At 39.1% G+C, this 22,163-nt stretch overlaps 1 long non-coding RNA gene across 1 annotated transcript in view; it reads right to left on the bottom strand.

The window, feature by feature from the left end:
- The window catches only part of LOC138435487 (uncharacterized), a 31,870-nt gene extending 9,961 nt beyond the window's left edge, over positions 1-21,909 (bottom strand). The window contains exons 1-2 of the long non-coding RNA XR_011255124.1: positions 21,747-21,909; positions 885-977 (exon numbers count right to left, since the gene is read on the bottom strand). This is a non-coding gene — a long non-coding RNA (uncharacterized lncRNA). The remainder of the gene's footprint in view (positions 1-884; positions 978-21,746) is intronic.
- Between the last annotated feature and the right edge of the window lie 254 nt (positions 21,910-22,163).

Genomic DNA, 22,163 nt, shown 5'->3' with positions numbered 1-22,163 from the left:
GCAACCCACTCCAGTTCGGAGAATCCCATGGACAGAGGAGCCTGGTGTGCTACAGTCCATAGGGTCGCAGTGTCAGACACGATAGAAGCGATTGAGCACACATGGACACACATGGGCTCAGCTCAAATTTTGCACAAGATCACATGTCTGCTGTATCACAGGAGAAATTCTATGAATTAAAATATATGTGGCTGAGGTTATTCATCCATTAAACTTAAATAAAAGGCATCATTGACATATATGCATATATATATATAGACATATACATGCATAATGTGTATGCATGTATATGTATCTAGACATTCAAAACCATGCCACCTGCTAGAGTCTGCTAGTGCTTAAGCAAGGGTCCTAGGTTCAGAATGCTACTGCTACTGCTAAGTCACTTCAGTCATGTCCGACTCTGTGTGACCCCATAGACTGCAGCCCACCAGGCTCCCCCGTCCCTGGGATTCTCCAGGCAAGAACACTGGAGTGGGTTGCCACTTCCTTCTCCAATGCATGAAAGTGCCTTAATATAGTCCTTCCATCAATAACAGTTCAATACAGCTATTGGAAAATTTAATAAGAAATGGGGGAAAGTGGCATTTCACAATAAATGGTACAAACAAGTTTTACTTAAAATTTGGAACTCGATCCCATTATGCTATTGTCTGGGCATAATTACAACTAAAACACAAATAACTAAGAAGAAAATGTGTTAAAACAGCTGATATAGCAAGAAATGCAATTGTCAAGGGATGCTAAAATCCCAAAGTTTGTAATACACACCTACCCAATATGTGTCACATGGGGAATTCTTTTTCTTCATAGCAAACCATCGGGGATTTTTAAAAATAATATACAAAGGAAGAGCTTAATGAACTGCATATTTGGAAACTTACATCCACTTTCCCTGTGTCCAGCTAAAGGTTTGCAGGGAGGCTTGACATCGTGAGACTTGACAGAAAAGAAGGCAATTGTTTGCCGTGCAGGTCCTGTAGAGGTATGTGGAAATTAACATCAAATAACTGGTAAGCCAAGTACATGCTTCTTTTCCTTTGAGCCGATGTGCCTAAGACTAAATTTTATCTGTCGTTCCCTAGGAGCAAGGTAAAGTGAAAAGGCAGGTTTGTGTTCTATGACCCCAAAGGAAACAGCACAGTGGGTGGTGGGAGGTGGGTCAGGTCACCTGGCTTCAAAGTGTTACGCCCAAAACTCAATGTTCCGTAAATGTGGAGAGAGGGGCTGTGTTACAGGATCACATGGACCTGGACCCCTCTTGGTAACTGACATTCTCTACCACCTTCATGTCTTTCGAAGAGAGTCCCACTGCTCTTAGGATTGTATTCAAATCCTTAACCAATCATTCAAGGCTTTGACTGTAGCCAAACACTACATCCTCCTTCCTCAAGACTCATTTCCACAACCCTTCTATCTTCTCGCTTTCCACAAAACATGCATTCATGTCCGTGCTGGGTCAGAACTTAACCACACGCTTATTATGTGCCAGGACTGATCCACGCCTTGGGAATAAGGCAATAAACAGGACAACTCCTTTCCCTTATGGCATTTGTACTGGGAGAGAGGCACAATGAAAGACAATAAACATATAAACCAGTAAGTCAGTCGCATTTAAGTGGCAGTAAGTATCTGGAAGGTAAAGAAGGTACTTCCATGAGGAGGCAGAGGGGACCTCTCCAACCTGAATGATCAGAATTCAGGATGTAACTTCTGGATGTAACTTCTAAGAAAATCCTTTTCACAAATGGAAGAAATAGTAGATGAGGTCATGACCAACTCTGAAAACCCCATGTAGCCCAACAGGCTCCTCAGTCCATGGGAATTCTCCAGGCAAGAATACTGGAGTGGGTTGCCATGCCCTACTCCTGGGGATCTTTCCAATCCAGGGACAGAACACAGATCTCTCACATTGCAGGCAGATTCTTCACAGTCTGAGCCACCAGGGAAGCCCTCAGGACACACAAAGAAGTCCAATTTGGCTTCAAAGATTAAGGTGTTTGAAGCATAATGGCTGATTGGCAGAATCTATGAGGCTCCCCAAGATTTCTCACAGAAACTAATCTTTTCCACTGTTTTCCATTATATTGCCTTCTTTTCTCTCATGGGTAAGATAGCCAGAAGAAAGCTTTTCTGGATTTTTTTCCCCCCATACATCTAAATATTTTGCTTATTTCCAATTGTGTTCTTTGTTGCTATTCTTTCTTTTCATTTGCCTGTTTTAAAAAATGTGCATAAGTTTGTGTTTCTTTTAATGAGATTTAGTTCTTCCCTTCCTTTTTGTATTTACTAAGTGGGCCATAATTCACAGGCTGAGTCTGAGAATGGGTTAATCCCTTTGCAGTCTGGGTAGAGCGGAGTTTCCGCCCTTGGTTCAAATGCTAAGTGAACCTGCATAACCAGCTTCAGGTGCAGTTTAATCTCTAGGCCACTGTTTATTTGTCAAAGGCCTTGCTGTGCACTCCTGTAGGTCAAAAGGCACAGAAATGAGAGGTGGCAGAGAGGTCAGACCCTGGGGAACCGGGGAACAGCCAGGACTCCAGTAGGTTTGGCCATTAGCTCCCTGTGTGGCCTGGGCCAGGGCCCAAAGCCCCTGAAGCTTCAGTTTCTACTTTTGTACACGAGGGCCGTGGCCCAGAGAATCCCTGAAGGCCCCCGCCTCCCCCACCCCAATATCTTCCCCAGGAGACAGTGAACTCTGGGGAGAAAGGACAATCCAACTTATAGAAACAATTACTGCTAGCTTGATCTCACTCTGTACTTCCTGAAGAAGAGTTCTTAATATTTGTTAGATATTTATAGGGTGAAGTTCTTTGTTAATTACCTTAGTATGCTATCACTTTTAATTTTCACACAGCTCTGTGGAATACTTGCTGTTATTTCAGATAATAAAATTTAGACAAAGTTAAGGAATTTCATCAAATTACACAATTAGAATGCAGCAAAGCTAGATTACTTCAGTTTTTATACATACCATACTCCAGTGTTTTAGCTCTATTCTAGCTAACTAATATATAAATTAAAGGCAATGTTAAATTACATAGGATCTTAGAACAATATAACTGGCATAGATATAATGCCAAGTGTGTGTTAGTCGCTCAGTCACGTCCTATTCTTTGTAACCCCATGGACTATAGCCCGCCAGGCTCCTCTGTCCGTGGAATTCTCCAGGCAAGAATATTGGAGTGGGTTGCTTTACCTTCCTCCAGGAGATCTTCCTGACCCAGGGATGGAGTGTGTGTCCCTTACATCTCCTACATTGGTAGGCAGATTCTTTACCACAGGCCACCTGGGTAACCCAGAGAGATAAAGGCAGATATTTAAATGGGAAGGCATATATTCTAGCAATATTTATGCCAGACTATTATTTGACTGCCATAAGCAAGTAATATAGGTATTTAATAAGGATGTTATCACATATTCTGGTCAACCACTGTTCTCAGTGGGGCATTATATTTATTTGGAAGAATAATTAGTAAATAAATTACTTTTAATGTGTAAAAATAGCAACTATTACAACTTTCCTTAAAGCACTCTACTTTCATTTGGTCTTAATACTGGAATTCTTGGTACTTAATTAAAAGGAAAAGGTATTGTCAGATAGCTTTGACCAATAGTGCCCACTCTGACTTGGACTGATTCAACATGCCTCTCTAAATACAATGGAGAAGGAAATGGCAACCCACTCTAGTGTTCTTGCCCGGAAAATCACAGGAAGACAGGGAGACTGCTGGGCTACAGTCCATGGGATCACAAAAAGTCCAACACAGCTTAGCAACTAAACTGCAACTACAGATACCCAGAGAGAACAGGAACAACATGCCAATCTCCTTCTTAAAAAGGCCTGATACCATCCTCAGAGCTCTTGACTCATGCAATCTGGCATTTGGCATCATGAGGACAGGGAACATAAATCATTTCTGAGGGATTTCCTGCAGCCCCCAGGTTTCTGTCTCTCTACATAAGCTGCTCCATGCAGGGATGCCGGGGTGCAATTATCTCTTCTTCTTTTCCTCCCCTGCTCATCTTTCTTCTTCAAACCTATTGTCGCATCCTCTCTCTCCTAGACTATTCACACTCTGGCTCTTCTTTTGAGACTCTGATCAGGTATTCTAGTCCATCCTGATTGCCCAACTGACCCCGACAGGGTGGTATGTTACTGCAACAAAGTGTTTGGGTCTTTCAGGAAGTACACAAGTCCACCAAAATTTCACCTCTCACCTGGGATTAAAACAAACAAACAAGAAAACCTTTTGTTTGCTCTAAAATAAAAGGGAATAAGATAAAACAGAAGGAGTGAAAGAAAGCACTTTCCCTTGAGATTAGATTCTTCTCAGAGTATAAGCTTTAGTGGAGACAGTTGATAATGGGAATGAAGTAAATCACTTAGGAACGAAAAGCTTCACAAGGCTGCTAGAGGTAAAGACATATAGAAAGGAAAAGGGAAGAAAAAAAAATAGGAGGTGGAGGGAAACTAAGAAAAGCTGCCAATTTGATAGAGGACAATTGTATTTTACTTCTGGTTAACTTGATTTTTGTATTGTTCCATATTTTTAACATTATATTTAAAATATTTCATAATGAAATAGAATAATTTGGAGAGGAAGCAGGTGGTTTCTAGCTGGAAGAAAGAAAACAAAAGGAATGACAACAAAAAATACCGTAAAATCAAAATAATTATCCACAAAATTTCTCTATTTGAGATGTTATGGTTTTAAAGAAACGAAACTCTTCATAGTTATTTTTAACATAATTATAATTACTTTTTCAGCTGGTGGATGGTCAAATTACCTCCTAGCCCTTGCCCCACAGTCTCATTTACTCTGCTCCTTGTATGAAAGAATCGATACTGATTCACAGAAATTTCTGTGTCGAAAAAAGTACTCACAGTCCAGAACTACTGAATTCAACACAAACTTAACCAAAATTGGGATTTTCTTTTCTGTCCGCATTGTTAGAAGATAATATATCTTAGGACGTATTTTCATTAGGAAATTGGTTTCAGGAAGATCCATAGCCTGAACCTTTGGATTGCAGTTCAGTTAACTGTGAGCAGTATGAAGTTGTATGAAGTATTTAACTTCATTGAGTTTAGGTGGAAATAATAGTTCATAGAGTTGTTATTAAATGACATATAAAATACCTAGTACTGTATTTAGCTCACAATAAGTGTTCTATATAGGATGGCCACATAGGAATAGGGATGATGGTAAAAACTAAGACTGTGACCCTCCCGTGCTTTGTTTGCCTTTACATTCAGGACTGTGGTATCTGAGGAGATTCATAATCTACTTTGCAAGGTAAATGAACAAGTCACCAAAATAAAACATCGCATTGATCTGGCTTTTGTTGCAGTGTTAAGAAGTGCCAAGGAAGAGTAATAGCTCTTTCGAACTTACTTCTCTCTTTCAATTTTAAACATCTTCTCTTCTTACTCTAGCCCAGGTGCAAATTCCTTTGGGTTCTGACAAATGATTTGCCTGATTGAACGCTATTAGTATTTGAGAAAATGGATGAACATTCAAATCTTAAAACAAAAGTTTAAAAATTTTGATATTCATTGAAATAATTTTTTAAAACTTGAATTTTGATTTCTTTTATCCACATGAAGTCTTCACAAATAACTTAACAAGTAACAACCTAGGTTTTGCTACAAGATGCATTGCCTTAGGTGCAATGTTCTTAATAAGGGATTTATGAGAAGATGAACTTTATTAACTGACATCCATACCCCAGCCCCCACACTCTACAAATAAACTCTTTCCAGCAACCATAGGATAAGTTTATCCTACGGTTGGCCTGAGCAAGCTCCTTGGCTACCAGTGGAGCTGTGGATATGAATAGAGTTCAAAAACCAAAGGTAACATCACAGGTCAGCTGGCCTGGAACTTCTGGCTCAGGGTAGGGCCTTCTCTCTCCACCATGCCCTTCACTGATGAATGACCACATACGATGCTGCCCCACCCACTCTCCTGCGTCATCCCCTAAAGGGAGCTTTGTCTCTGAAATGAATGAGTGAAACTTATCCTATCCTTTCCCTAGAATAGAAGAAACCCTAGAGATGACAATTAGATAATAATAGCTCAGAGTTTTACTTTGAAAAAATAAATCAGTGCATTCCCTTTCCAGAAATGAAACAGATCTGGAGACTGCGAAGGACAATAAATTCAGAGAACCAAAACTAATGTCAACACCCAAGTCCTGATGCTCATACAGTCCCACTCCACATGTAGCTAAAGACCTTGTAAAAGAGACCCAAGGGTGTCAGGTAGTTGAAATATACAAGAACAATATATACCTGGAAGAACAGATGGGCTCTGGCCAAGAGAAAGTGCTTGTGACATTGATTTCTGTCTACTGTATTTTGAGAAAAGGGGTCTGAAAATGAAGAACTCTTTCTACTTGCAAAACTGTGCAAAATTGTGGGTAATTGATGCTTTCCTGAGAAAATAACCATGGAAAAAGACCAAATCCCCCTCCATGCAAAGTTCACCTTGGCTCACAGTGCAAGCAGTATGTAAAATAATAGTAACAGCAGTCCCAAAGCCAAATGTCCATTGCTTGAATTTAATAGTGAGTGTGGCGTTGGGGGGCGGGGTGGGGGGAGGGTTGAAGGAAGAGATAGTGGGGACCCAGGAAAGGATAGGGATGATCCCTTGCTAATTCTAGCCCTGAGACTGGTTACAGGAGGGTGACTTATTTTGTGACTGATGAAGAAGAGTAAGAAAGAATTGTGCTTGGGGATAGAGAAGTGGGTATGGAGCACAGACATAAAAATATTCATTGAGAAATTAATGAATTATTTTACTGGGAAATATTTTATCCATTTTTGTTCTAAAAAAAATCAGGCAGTTGCCAAGGATAAGGTGTCAAGCATATTTCCTACAAATAAATAGCTTTCCTAATAAATTATGTACTCAGTAAAAGGAATTGCATTTTACATGCTATGGCCTTACTTCACAGTTTTACAGATTTCTTTAATCCTGACTATATTTTCTCAGGTTTTATATGAGCTGCTGACACTGGGTACTAGTGGTGGCTGGTGAAATTATACCTTTTCCAGGGTTTTAAATCTAGAAATGGTAGCTAGAAAGGAAGTAACTGTTCTGCAAAGATAGGTAGCGCTGCAGTTTTCATGACTCCAAGGAAAACAGAATATATATTAATATGCTCGGTTTTTTTCATAGTTCTTCAGAATGTTCTCATCAAGAAATGTGTTACTTCTTCAAGGTTTTAGAAGAAATGGAAGCAAATGTTGATCATTTGAAAATTCAGTTTGAGGAAGTCCCTTCAACACCCATTAGGCATTCCTTGATTAAACCCATAGGTCTTGCCTAGAAAGTATCAGATCTTTCCTAAAATTCTTTCAGAACTTTTAGATGTCATTCCTGAATTCTAAAAAGCTTAATTTTAGGATATGAAATAAAATGTTTTCTAAGTTAGAAATACTGAATATGATGCTTCAGTGAGAAGGCACGTAGGAAAAGAACAACCTCAGAAAGCAAAATTCATTGTACCTTCTTGATAGCTTAGGAACATTTTTTCTGGCAAGGGCTCAATGCCCACTGGGAAGAAGGAACAAAACAGCACCTCAAACTCAGGAGCAAGCCTAGGTAGCTTACAGCGTTGTGGATCAATATAAGCTAAGGGATCAAATGCCAGTCGCAATGGCTCTACCAGAGCCGAATATTTAAATCAAAAACCCACATTTACTATGTGTGAATGTGTCAGATTTTTCTTGTGGAAGACTTAAGAACTTGCTTCCAGAAGTAGTCCTCCAGGTTGTAGTCTCTGAAACAGTGAAAGTTCAGCAGAATAAGGTCAAGAGTCCACATTCAGTTCTGCACTCAGAGGATGTGTGATTTTGAGCAAGAAATTTCTCTTTGGGCCTCCTTTTCCATTTCCGTAAAGTAAGAGGATTGTCATGCGTGATTCCTAAGTTCTTCCTTTCTAACATGGCTGAAAATAACAGGTTTATTTTGAAATTCAGATCAAGACAGTTCCATCCTCCTTAGGAATTGGTATTAAAGAGCTTTGGGAAATGAAAACTATAAAGAACCTGAGAAACAGTTTAACCTAAATCCCCTCATCCTACTTGTAAAGAAACTGACCACTTGTGTTTGTTGGCTTCACTCCCAGATGCCAGTAAAATATTTGGTTGTTTTAACTAAGTGCAGTAATGGGACTCCTTTTGAATCTAAAAAATCCAGTTTCATGTTCTCTCATGTAGGAATAAAGTCATTTTACTGTCAGAAAAATACAAATTCAAATTATAGTAGAAATAAGATATCCATCTAAAATGAAGATGGGGTTTTCAGCATCATAAAATTAAATATCCCTGCATATTTCCCAAAGGTGGGACTTGGGGAAAAACTACACAGTGTTCTGGCTACAAGGCTTATCTACAGGACAGTCCTGGGGCCTGGACCCAGTTGGTGGACCTATGTCTGAAAAGAATTGCCAAGAGTAAAAGCAAGATACTGAGCATTTCTTCATCTTTAGAACCAAATCTCTCTGGAACCAAAATCTAGTAAATGGCAGGTAGAACGAAGAACTAAAAGCAAATAGGAATGAAGCAGAGAGTGTAAAATCATTGCTAGAAAGACCAAAGGGTCCACACACATTTTTATTAGGATCTTCTTGGCCCCATGGATGAGTGCATCAGTTTTCAAATTCAAGGTCAAGGTAGGCAAGAGCGATGAGGGCATATGACATCCCCCAAAGAATCATTCACTTGTTTTTATTATCATGCTTTAAAAAAATAAGTGTGGTAACTAGTACTGTGATATTATCTTGTCTCTTAAGTCTTTTAGAGGCAGGTACCTTTGCAGATACATCTGTCTTGTCTCCCTAGCTGAAATATTAGCTCTTTGAAGATCTCATTAATTACTATACCCCCAAAGATAGGGCTTGTTTTACAGGAGGTGCTCAGTAAATGTTTGGTTCATTCCATAGTTACCAAACACTCTGCTCAGTTGAAAGTTACATCAGCAAACATTTTATTATACTATTAATGAAAGTTTCTTCACAAAATATGCATTTTGCATATTTTCCGAGGGTTCATAAATCCCTATAGGAATTCTGTGGTGACTTGACCATTCCAGAGATCTCTGGGTACAGAAAATAAGGTCATTAAAATGTATTTGCATCTATTTATTTATTTAATAGTTGGCTTGAAAATGTTGGGTGTTCACATGAACAGGATAACTTTTCATCTTTGTTCATTAGTATAATTTTGTGAAATTCATGATTCATTTACTTGAATGGCCTTCTGAATGTTACTTACATGACTATTGAACGTATGTAGCCAACACCAGATACATAAGACTATTTCATGTGTAACCTAAAACTATTCCTTTGAAGAATTATGCAGATAAGAGACTTGTATTCTGGGCTGACAGATTCTTTCACTATTAAGAATGTGTAGACTTCAGAGACACTTTTAGCCTATTCCTCAAGGTCCATTTAACTACTCTTTGTTTAAAAGAGAAAAAGGCATTCTCTTTTCTTTCATCAAGATCATGCTTTCATTCATGCACTTACCCTTCAAAGCCACTTATTCACTACTTATTACACGGTAGATATAAAAGAATGAATTAGGCATTTGGGAAGAAATTAGAAAAAAAATACACTAATTTCAAGGCATTTACATTCTAGAGGTTCAGTTCAGTTCAGTTCAGTTCAGTTCAGTCACTCAATCGTGTCTGACTCCTTGCGACTCCATGGAATGCAGCACACCAGGCCTCCCTGTCCATCGGCAACTCCTGGAGTTTACTCAAACTCTTCTAGAGGTTAGGGAGATATATAAACACATTATGTTTTCCTTGGTCTCTTCCACAGTAACTGACACAAGCCTGGGTACGCATAGGTACTTAAAAATCACTCGCTGCCTGTGTGAATGAATAAATATAAGAGCTGGAAACAATGGACACATATTTGGTCAGTAAGCCACCAGGGGATAAAGGGATACATTTTAATATAGGAAGAAGGCATCTTTTTGATAAAATAAAACCAAACCCTGATTATGTGCTTATAAAATATGGAGGTTGTTTCCTCAAGGATGATTTTGTACTCAGAAAGCATCCATCCATGGAAGATGTAGTAGTAAATCCCTGTCGTTTGAAGTTAATATCAGAGAGGCTAACCAGGCTGTTCCACTTCCAATAGTCCTCATATACAAGTGTCAGAGCAGAATCTTGGATGAGTAGAGAGATCATGGCATCTACCCAGGGGGCCACCATCCATTTATTTACTGATGTGCTAAACATCTCCTGTGCTTTTTTCAAGGCACTGAAGGCAGCTGAGGTCTCCTGTGCTCCCTGTCCGTAGTACAGAGGGTCACAGTGATACAGAAGAGGAGCTCAAGGCATTACTAGTTGCTTTCAGCCATCCAAACGTTCCATCTGCCCTGTATGGACCTTCCCTGGGGTGGCTTCTACCATTTCTGTGAGAGTGTAAAGGAAAACCCAGCTTTGCTGAGGATAACAACAGCCCCTGAAATGGCAGTGAGGTCTGCTAATTCTGTAACAGTACCTGCCTTGCAGGGAAGGTGGTGAGACATTGACAACCTGCTAATATAATGCAGTATAGGATTCAGGAAGTCCTGCCTTCCCCCCTTCCCTTTCTCCCACAGGGGGGAAAAAAAAAATAGAAAGACCAGGTGACAGTAGAGGTAGAAATGAAGCTGCAGAGTCAGCACCAGGATGAAGCAGAAGGGATTCTCCAGCTTCTTTAGGCTTTAAAACATTCCTGGGATGAAGGCAACACTGTCAATCTTTCCATCAGATTCAAGATAAAATTGTCATTCATAAATCACTAGGCATTGTTGTTTGGCAAGAAGCCAGATAACACTTCTGTAAAAACACTGCTTCCAAGCTTTGCCATCTACCCAGTTTCCTCCACTTTCCAGCCTTCACTTTGGGAGAAAACTCCGAAGCTCCCCTTCTATCATTTTGAAGCACATGCATGTATCAGTAACCTGACTATACCTGTGGTCTAAAATATTAAAACTTCATATGGAATATCAGCTTATTGCCAAGTTCTGAAAAGAACTGAGAATATAATTGTATCTTTGCTGTAGCAGTGTTAGGATATGTAACATCTTCCTTCATTCAATGGACAAACACATCAGGAGTGCTACTATATCTTGAAAGACTGATGCTGAAGCTGAAAGCCCAGTACTTTGGCCACCTGATGGGAAGAGCTGACTCATTAGAAAGACCCTGATGCTGGGAAGGATTGAGGGGTAGAGAAGAAGTAGACGAGAGATGATGAGATGGGTGGCTACCATCACTGACTCAATGAACATGAGTTTGAGCAAACTCCAGGAGACGGTGAATGACAGGGAAGCCTGGCATGCTGCAGTCCATGGGGTCACAGGAAGTTGGACAGACTTAGTGACTGAGCAACAACACAACATTCCTCTGCACAAAAAATGAAAACATAAATAAGCATTTCTCTCTGAGAAAGCCAAAGAAAACATAGAGCAAGATGATGCTAGGGAGGCAAATAGGGACTAGACCAGGTAGACTCTCAAAAACCACAGTAATATTTATTTTCCTCCTACAACCAATATGAAGACCTTGAAGTATTTTTAGCAACGTTTAACATGATAACAATTTTTATTCAAATATACTCTGGAGGTAGTAAAGAGTATATGTCAGTTAACTAGTTTAGGAAACTTTTTCAGAAGTCCAGATAGTAGATATTAGAATAGGATGATGGAAGTAGAGAAACATGGATAAACTCAAGGTATATTTAGGCGATAAGAATGAAAGTTCCTAGTAAGGAATCAGTAATGCGGAGGATCAAACAGAGGGAGAGACTGAGGATTATTTTTAAGTTTCTGGTTTGTACAACTAGCAGGGGAATATAAATGAAGGATTGGATTTAGGAGTAAAGATAATGAGTTGGGTTTAAGATATACAAAGCTTGGTATGCCGTTATGACATTCAAGAAGAGATGTAAAATTGTTATTTAAAAAATGAGCTTAAGGGAGATGTCTGAGATAAGTATCAAGTTTCATTGTTCTATTTGTCTATCCTTGGTCCAATCTTACTCTAATTGCTATAGCTTTACAGTAAATCTTGACAGCAGATAGTGTGAGTACCTCAACTTTGTTCTCCTTATTTTTAAAACTCATTTTGAATATTCTAGGTCCTTTTCATATTTATATGAATTTTAGAATCACTTTCTTAAAGTCTTCAAATAAAGAAAAGTTTATAGGAATTTCGATTGGATTATATAGATCCTACAGATCATATTGAGGAAAACTGATATCTTAACAAAATTGGAGCTTTCAGTTCAGTATCTTACATCTTGCCATTTATTTAGGTCTTCCTTCTTTCAGCAGTGATTTATAATTTTCTGTGTAAAGGTTTTGTATATATTTTTAATGTATCCTAAATATTTATGTTTTAATATTATAGTTAGTATTTAAAACTTTTCATTTTCCTAAATTTATTTGCTTATATATAGAAATAAAGCTTTTTTTTTTTTTTTTTTACATGCTGGCTTTTTGTCCTGAGATCTTATTTGAGTGATTTTCTTTAAATTTTTTATAGATTCTTTACATTTTCTTAAATATATGAACATATTTTCTATGAAATAAAGGCAGTTTTACATTTTTCTTTCCCTTATATTTGCCTTTATTTTTCTCTCTTGCTTTAATTATGTTAGCTACAACCTCCAGTAAAATTCTGAATAGATGTGTCAAAGAAGTCATATTTGCCTTGTTCTTGATTTTAGAAGGAAAGTGTTCAATGTGTCACATTCAAACATAATGTTAGCTATAATTTTTCATAGATTTCATAACTGTAATTACCTCCCAAAGTCCCCATCTCCAATACCATCATGTTGGGAGTTTGGGCTTCAACATAAGAAATTTGGGATTACATAATTCAGTCCACAGCAGTTTGTTTGCTCAGCTTCATCTCTGGTCCACAGATTTTGGCTGCCTTAGTCATTCTCGGCTCTTCTGTGTTTCCTCTTCATCTCAGTGAGACCACTATGATCCACCTGAGCTTCCTCTCACTGCATTGTGTCCTAGTATCCAACTGGACAATCACATGTGAATCACAGCACTGTACTTCCTGTTGTGTACTGTCTGAAAATAGTCATTTCATAAATTTTTGTTTTAATAGTTTTTACAGTGCTTACAGCAAGAGTGCACATTCAGTTGTATTAATTGGGCAGGAATTAGAAGCTAAGACTATGGAATTTTGAAAGGAGGGAATCAAACTTTCCCTGGAAAGAATGGAACCAGTGAGTCTGAGGAATGGTGTAGTGTAAAATTTGGGTAAAGTAGAAATTAAAAAGAAAGATGTGAGAACTCACAATTTTAGAGATGCAGCAGTTATTAGAGGTGACACGGTGTGAGACGCTAACTTCCTCTCCATATTTCCTTTACAGCCAAATGGTAAGAAAGTGGAAAAAGCACCAGTCAGCTAATTGGTACTACTATACATACATATTTACATATTCATTTACTAAGCAATATGGACATTCAATTATTTACTCATTCTGGTTACCAAACTTTCTCTGGATACCACCCAGGGCTCAGACAACAATCTATGGAAATTCAGAATTATAAAGTTTACCTGTGGCTGGGATGGGATCCTAGGGAACAATTTAATCTTGGGAGAAGACATAGAAATGAGTAGAATAGAACTTTGGGAGTGGAAGTAAGATATCCTACTTAATACAGTTGATGGTTTTTAACAGGAATATTTTAGATACAAATACCCTACTATATTTATAAACTTTTATATCCTCACAGTCATCAGATTACATCCTATTGAGGGAAATAAATCAGTCTGTCCATCTGTTCCTCTGTCAATGCCTCATAAAATAGCCAGTTTACATCTCAGACATACGAAAACACAAAAGTCCGTGGAGTATTTTCCTTCCCAAAATGTTCCAGACAATTACAAGTTATATGTTTTGGAATTGCCAGCCATATTATCAAAGGATCCCAGCTATGCAGGCATAAGCCAGAAAGGTGATATTACTTAGTGAGTTAGACAGGATGGATTTCAAATCTGACTCTGTATCTGAATAGCTCAGTGACCTTGGGCAGGTCGCTAACTAGGAAAAAGAAAGATTCTGATTCAAGATATACGGAGCGAAAATGGACAGGAATAGTGGCCGACTGGCTATATCTAGAGAAAGAGTAAAAAATGATTTCTTGTCTCCAAGTTCACAGGACTTGAGAATAGTTGTACCATAAATAGAAATAGAAGAAGGAGGTCTTAAGGAAAGCGAGAGAAGTAACTTCAATTAGAGAAATGTAGAATTTGATATGTAGATGGAACTTAGTGTTGGGCTTCTAAATGGAGTCCTCTAGTAGAAATTAAATGGCGTGACATTAAATATTGGAGCTCAAAAGGGAATCTAGTCATGCACATACTTTATTCAACCAACTATAGTCAAATGATTATATTGGAGATTCAGAAATAAAAGATGGCAATTGCCCTCAAGGAGCTGACTTCAGGGGAGCCAGAGCATTTATAAAACAGATTATACAATCCCAAATGCCCAGTTATTTGGTTTAAGACAGAGGTAGGGACACAGTGCTATGGAAACGAGGTGAGGAATGAGAATAGACTTCCAAGGAACTGAACCAAGTCTTGAAGGAAGAGTAGGAGTTTGTCCAACAGAGAAATTGAGGAAGGTCTTGTATGTACTGGAGACAGGGTCTATGAAAGTGTAGATGCTTTCACCAGCATTACAGATTCAGATAACCTTGATGAGTACATATGTAACTTATAGTAGTACCAGATTCATTTCACTCTTTTCTCGCTATTTCTTCTTCTTATCCTTTGCTCAGTTCCTAAATGGTAGTATTCTTCGCCAGGGTGCTTCTCTCTTCTATATGCTCTCTCTAAGTGAGGATATCTAGGGTTTCACAGACATTTTCATACCAGATCCTTCGATGAGCTCCAGAATCTTAGCCTTTTACATCTCTATTCTCCAACATTCTCCCAGAAACAAAAAATGCATGCAAAATACTAACCAAAAAACCTACATACATTTTCCCTCAAAGCTGCTCCAAATCCATTGATTTTTGTAAATAGCAACATCATCCACTAATTATTCAAGTCAAATGGAGTTATCCATTATTCCTTTTTCCCTTACCTCCTACAACATGGAAGAGGATGCACCCCCTAAATGTCTGACATAAAAAAAAAAAAATTGGTGGATATCCAAAATGCTTTGAGGTAAAAAGGCAGTCCAGTCTGTTTTGTAAATAAAAGTCATGGTCATCTGTAATGAGTAAAATAGAGGTCTTGGAGAGTTAATAACTATATCAGCTACTCTTATTGATTGTTTAATATGTGTAAGGCATGGTATTAATTATCTTACATGCATTTATGTTATTCTTCTAATAACCTTGTGATATCAATGCCAATAATACTCCCACTTACAAAATATGAAATGAGGGTTTAAAGAGATGAAATAACTCACCTAAGTTCACACAGATAGTAAGTCAAGGTTTCAACTGAAGTCTACCAAATTCTGTGCTCCAAACTGCAGTACTATATTGCCTATTCATGCCCTACTCTGTAGACTTGACAATAAATGTCCCAAACTGTATTAAAATCACTATCTTTTCAATAAAAGCAAGATGGAACAAAGTGATTTATATCGCATATAATGATGCATGTGTGCATGCTCAGTCATGTCCAACTCTTTGAGACCCCATGGACTGTAGCCCGCTAGGCTCCTCTGTCCGTGGGATTTCCCAGGCAAGAATCCTAGAGTGGGTTGATGTTTCCTACTCCAGGGGATCTTCTCAACACAGGGATCAAAGGCACATCTCCTGCTTGCCTCTCCTGCATTAGAAGACAGATTCTTTTACTACTGAGCAACCTGGGAATCCTGAAGATGATGATATTCCCCCTTTATTGAAACCCATTTTATACAACTAATTAAACAAAAGCAACCAAACTGTCCTCAGAATTCCTTTGTAATCAGAGTGTGCCTTCAGAGTAGAAACTGAAATTCCACCAAGAAGAAAACAAAAGCATCCATCACCCTGAACTGTTACAATGCAGGTTTCTGACAGAGACATCTGTCCAAGGGGAATGGTCCCAAGCAGATGCTGACAAAGTTAACATTTTTATGGGAAGTTTGCAAATCAAAAATATGCCTTCAGAATCCCCTTTCATCCCTAAATCATGTTCTCAATATTTGCTCTTTAGGCTTCTGTAAAAAGACTACTATTTCTTTGCCCCTAATACACAAAAGTAACCCTAGACTGACCTGGAAGGTCGAGGCCTAGTGAGTGATAAATCTGTTAGCTCTAATTTGTAGAGTAAAGTATTTTCTTGAGGTCACAGCACCAGCCATTCACACAAGCCTTACAAATGCTTTCAGAGGTGCCCCCTAGTAAAATCATGACCAATGCTTTGATCTCAGGGTCTCTTTCTTCTTATAACATGTCTGAATACCTGGGATTAGGATGCAGGCAGAAGTCAGAGCAAAATTAAACAAACAGTAGAGAGTGACCAGTCAGGGTGGCTTCTAGTACTGAGGTCGTGTGTTTGCCTTCCTCCTTGCAGATCAAGGTGAAAAGTGCACCCCAAGCTCTGGCCAAATATAGTATATAAACATACATGAAAGAAGGATTAGCTCTCTTCCCTAAGACTAATGGGGACCCCAGAAATCAATAGCTGATTTGTGACAACAAGACTAAGTCAACATGGGACCAAAAGATACTGGCTGTATTCAACTTGCCCTTAATCTCAGGTAAACTTGTAGTAAATTCAACATTATTCATTTCCCTGGCTGCAATTCTCCCTGACTCGGAAGAAGTGCTGATGTAGGAGGCACACACAAAAGCCACTACTTGTTTCTCCTAATCAGACCCCTTTCTTCTCTGACTCATGACAGATTGCTGTTTGCACACTTTTTTTTTTTTTTGTCTTACTCCTAGTTCAGTCAGCAAGAGCTCTTCATGGAGGGAGGAAGTAACCAATGGACTTTCCCCTGTGCTACCTGTTTCCTGCATTCCTGATGCCCTCAGAGAACCACTAAAAACGGTCCTCTGTAAAGAAAAGACTACTAATGCTGAACTTGTAACATGGAAGATTCCTTTCATCCATTCACCAGGAAACATGTCAGGCAAAGGTTATGGGTATTATGAGTGAGGTTGTCACAGAATTTCTTAAAAACCTAAAACTTTGTAACAGACTCAAGATCCCCACATCAGAGGCTTTTATGGGCTTGCAGTGGGAAGGGGCTAAGTTCCTTGGACCGCAGACCATGAAATCATGAGATGTAAGACTCCCAGACCAACTTTTCGAATAAACATCTATACAGAATATTTTGAATTTAAAAGATCTGGAAGGAAAGCTATGACAGACCTAGACAGCATATTAAAAAGCAGAGACTTCACTTTGCTGACAAACATCTATCTGTATAGTTAAAGCTATGGTTTTTCTAGTATCATGTACAGACGTGCATGTGTGCTAAGTCACTTCAGTCCTATTCAACCCTTTGTTACTCTATGGACTGTAGCCCACCAGGATCCTCTATTCTTGGGGTTCTGCAGGCAAAACTACTGGAGTGGGTTGCCATGCCCTCCAGAAGCTCCTCCCAATGCAGGGATCAGACCCATGTCCCCTGAAGCTCCTGCATTGCAGGTGAATTATTTACTGCTGAGCCACTGGGGAAGTCTGTATGGATGTGAGAGCTGGACATAAAAGAAGGCTGAATGCTGAAGAATTTATGCTTTTGAACTGTGTTGCCAGAGAAGACTCTTGAGAGTCCCTTGGACTACAAGGAGATCAAATCAGTCAATCCTAAAGGAAATCAATCCTGAATATTCAATGGAAGGTCTATTGCTGAAGCTGAAGAGCCAATACTTGGCCATCTGATACAAGGCATTGACTCACCGGAAAAGACCCTGATGATGGAAAATATTGAAGGCAAAAGGAGAAGGTGGTGGCAGAGGATCAGATGGTTAGATAGTATCACCAACTCAATGGACGTGAATTTGAGCAAAATCCAGGAGATAGTGGAGGACAATCCGAGGGGTCTTGAAAGCAGTCCATGGGGTCATAGAGTCAGACACGACTTAGCAACTGAGCAAAACAACAGTAATATTTTGGTTTACAGACCAATTTGTCTTCAGAGATTTTTCCAAAAACAATCCAAGAAAAAACTGAGTTGAACTCCCAGCCATGAGCACTATCATCTCCACATTTTGCAGATGAAAAAAGTGCACAGTATGAGGAAAAGGTGAAACCAACACACAAATCCTGGGAGTCTGACTCTGGGGTGGGTATGCTTAGCCACTGAACTCTGCTGCTATGTGATCTTAGCATGCGTTTGAATCTCTCTGAACCCTGGTGATGCATCAATAAAAGGCATATTTTAATATACAAATGACAGTACTGTGATGAGCAGTCCATAGATATTTCATGTCTGATACTTAATGGCTTGAAACATAGAGATCTACAGATGGCCAATTTTTCTCTATCTTTTTTTTATTATTATTAAGGAACTGGAAATATACACAGTACTGATTATTGGGACCACTTCTTGGCACTGCTCATTGCCTCATATACTTTTCCATCTTGATTCTCTTCAAAATGAATTTTATTTTAATTTTTTGCTGACACGATATTAGACTTGGGCTAGCCTTTAGGAACAAATACCCATGTCAATGCTTCAACATCAGGAAAGGGCACATCTTTCTCTATTTAAAGGCTTTAGCTTTTTTACTCAGCTGAGAATCAAGTTCTTATAGTTTTGGTGAGTAATAAAGAGCTGATAGTCCAGAAATGTACCTGGGATGGCTATTTCCAGATCAGTACCGAACCACAGTGATTACTGGAGGAAACACTGAAAGTGCTCAGTGAGAAAGTTAAAGGCTGTGTGAGTCTAAACCTTTCCCTTGTTTTGTTGTTGTTGTCATTCAGTCCCTAAGTTGTGTCCAACTCTTTGCAACCTCATGAGCTGCAACGTGCCAAGCTTACCTGTCCTTCACTATCTCCCTGAGTTTGCTCCAACTCATGTCCATTGAGTCAGTGATGCCATGCATCCATCACATCCTTTGTTGCTCCCTTTTCCTCCAGCCCTCCATCTTTCCTGGCATTGGGGTTTTTTCTAATAAGTCTGCTTTTCACATCAAGTGGACAAGTACTGGAACTTCAGCTTTAGCAGCAGTCCTTCCAATGAATATTCAAGGTTGATTTATTTTAGGATTAACTGGTTTGATCTCCTTGCTGTCCAAGGGACTCTCAAGAGTCTTCTCCAGCATCATAGTTTGAAAGCATCAATACATTTGGGCAAATCATGCCAGAGGAGGAAAATACTTACTCAAGCACCACAACACATCATTAGATGATGGCCTCCTTTTTGCTGTGATGTCTGAATGCCAGGGGAAACTCCCTTCATCCTCACAACCAAAAATAATACAGTATTTGTCCATGGAGTGCTTGTTATTTTCAGGCCATTGACGAGGTATTACACATTCATCAAGGTGCACAAATTTTGGCCTGGTGCTGAATGGCTGATTACTAAAGTCAATATTTGGCTGGAAACCAAGGTAGAGACTGAGTATCACTATCACAGACTGTTCTTTCAAGATACAAGAATAAATCTGAAGTTTTATCACAAAGTAAATATTATTGCAATATTATCTTCAACATTTTATCCTCAAATTTTAAAAGATTGATATAGTGTAGGAAAAATCATTCCTTAGCACTATCAGTTGCTGATTTCTCTGGTGTTGACCATACTGTACAACTGCAGCAATAAAGTCATGCTCATTTTTAACCAGGCTCAATTAGGGGAGTAAGGTAGTTTGGGATCTGCTTTTGCCAATATGAGGTACTGCTGAAGTTCACATTGCTCCCATGTTATTGAGTTCTATTTAATTCTTCCAACAACCCTCTGTGAAAGTATCATATTTCTATTTTACCATGAAGATGTTAAGATTTTAGAAAAGTTAAATGGCTTATCTAAGTTAGTAGTTAAGAATGATTTTGACCCAGCAGTCTCAAGGTTATGTACAGTGTTCCACAACACCCTAAAAGAGTAAAGAACAGTTCTCCATTGGATACCTGACATGTGCTTCTACTGACATATACATAATTCATTATTTCTTACACAAAAAAATTGAACTAGCCATTCTTATGCCTACTTTACACATGGGCTTGGGCCTAACCTAATTTTTTAGTGAACCATAAACTTCCAGATATTCAAGCTGGATTTAGAAAAGGCAGGGGAACCAGAGATAAAATTGCCAACATCCACTGGATCATCGAAAAAGCAAGAGAGTTCCAAGAAAACATCTACTTCTGCTTTATTGACTATGCCAAAGCCTTTGACTGTGGATCACAACAAACTGTGGAAAATTCTGAAAGAGATGGGAATACCAGACCACCTGAGCTGCCTCCTGTATGCAGGTCAGGAAGCAACAGTTAGAATTGGACATGGAACAACAGACTGGTTCCAAATAGGAAAAGGAGTACGTCAAGGCTGTATATTGTCACCCTGCTTATTTAACTTATATACAGAGTACATCATGAGAAACACTGGGTTGGATGAAGCACAAACTGGAATCAAGATTGCCAGGAGAAACATCAATAACCTCAGATACACAGATGACACCACCCTTATGGTAGAAAGTGAAGAAGAACTAAAGAGCCTCTTGATAAAACTGAAAGAGGAGAGTGAAAAAGTTGGCTTAAAGCTCAACATTCAGAAAACTAAGATCATGGTATCTGGCCCCATCACTTTATGGCAAATAGGTGGGGAAACAATGGAAACAGTGAGAGGCTTTATTTTTGGGGGCTCCAAAATCACTGCAGATGGTGACTGTAGCCATGAAATTAAAAGATGCTTACTCCTTGGAAGAAAAGTTATGATCAACTTATACAGCATATTAAAAAGCAGAGACATTACTTTGCCAACAAAGGTCCATCTAGTCAAAGCTTTGGTTTTTCCAGTAGTCATGTATGGATGTGAGAGTTGGACTATAAAGAAAGCTGAGCACCAAAGAATTGATGCTTTTGAACAGTGGTGTGGGAAAAGACACTTGAGAGTCCCTTGGAGAGCAAGGAGATCCAATCAGTCCATCCAAAAGGAAATCAGTCCTGAATATTCACTGGAAGGACTGATGTTGAAGCTGAAACCCCAATACTTTGGCCACCTGATGCAAAGAACTGACTCATTGGAAAAGACCTTGATACTGGGAAATATTGAAGGCGGGAGGAGAACGGGACAACAGAGGATGAGATGGTTGGATGGCATCACCGACTCAATGGTCATGAGTTTGAGTAAGCTCCGGGAGTTGGTGATGCACAGGGAAAGATGGCTTGCTGTGGTCCATGGGGTTGCAAAGAGTTGGACACTACTGAGCGACTGAACTGAACAATGTTTTAGTGGCTAAAACAAGATTTGAACCCAACTGTCTGATTTTTAAACACTACAGCCTACTGCATGATCCTTCCTCTAACCATTTTTCCCATCCTCTGAAGATTTTTCAACAATATTCAGTGACCATATTGAGCTCTGACCATATATCAGGTACTGATAAGGCTTAACGTTGAACATTTCCCCCAAAAGGGCACAGAGGCTTACTCTACATGGAGAATTAAATTTGCACAGTCACTCAGGAGAAAGAATACACAGAGACACAGCAAATTTGTTATTAATTACAGAAAGCAGTGTGTTTGGATGCAGCATAAGCAAGAGAAAACCTGGGGCATGGGACCAACCACTCTGTTACTTACCATCCTTCCCAGGGTTTCTCTGATAAGAACTGGTGTTAGGTTAGAAGACTGACAGTTTCCTGGCAGCAATTTGCAACAAGCCAACCTCTTCTTTTCCTTGGGTCCCTCCTCAGGCTCTTCCCCTGGGAGAGGACAGGAGGCACAAACACAACCCAAATTTGCTGCTGGGAATGAGGTGGAGTGAACCCTGGGATATTTGTTTTTAGTTAAATATTTTCTTCCAGTTAGCCCATGTTCCATTATATGAGTCACTCTGACAGTTTAAACCAACTACATTTCCCCCCCTAAAGTGTAGGTTAAGTGCAATGTTTAACATAATGAGCCCAGGGGGGGGAAAGTTCACAGTAAAGATGAATATTCCTCTTAAAAAAAATTAGACCAAATTAATAACTAGTTGGTATAAGCTTGCAAACAATG

This window comes from Ovis canadensis, chromosome 3, assembly GCF_042477335.2.
Source record: "Ovis canadensis isolate MfBH-ARS-UI-01 breed Bighorn chromosome 3, ARS-UI_OviCan_v2, whole genome shotgun sequence".
NCBI classification, from domain to species: Eukaryota; Metazoa; Chordata; class Mammalia; order Artiodactyla; family Bovidae; genus Ovis; species Ovis canadensis.
The sequence above is the reverse complement of the archived record's forward strand: the minus strand, read 5'-3'. Positions and strand labels throughout refer to the sequence as shown.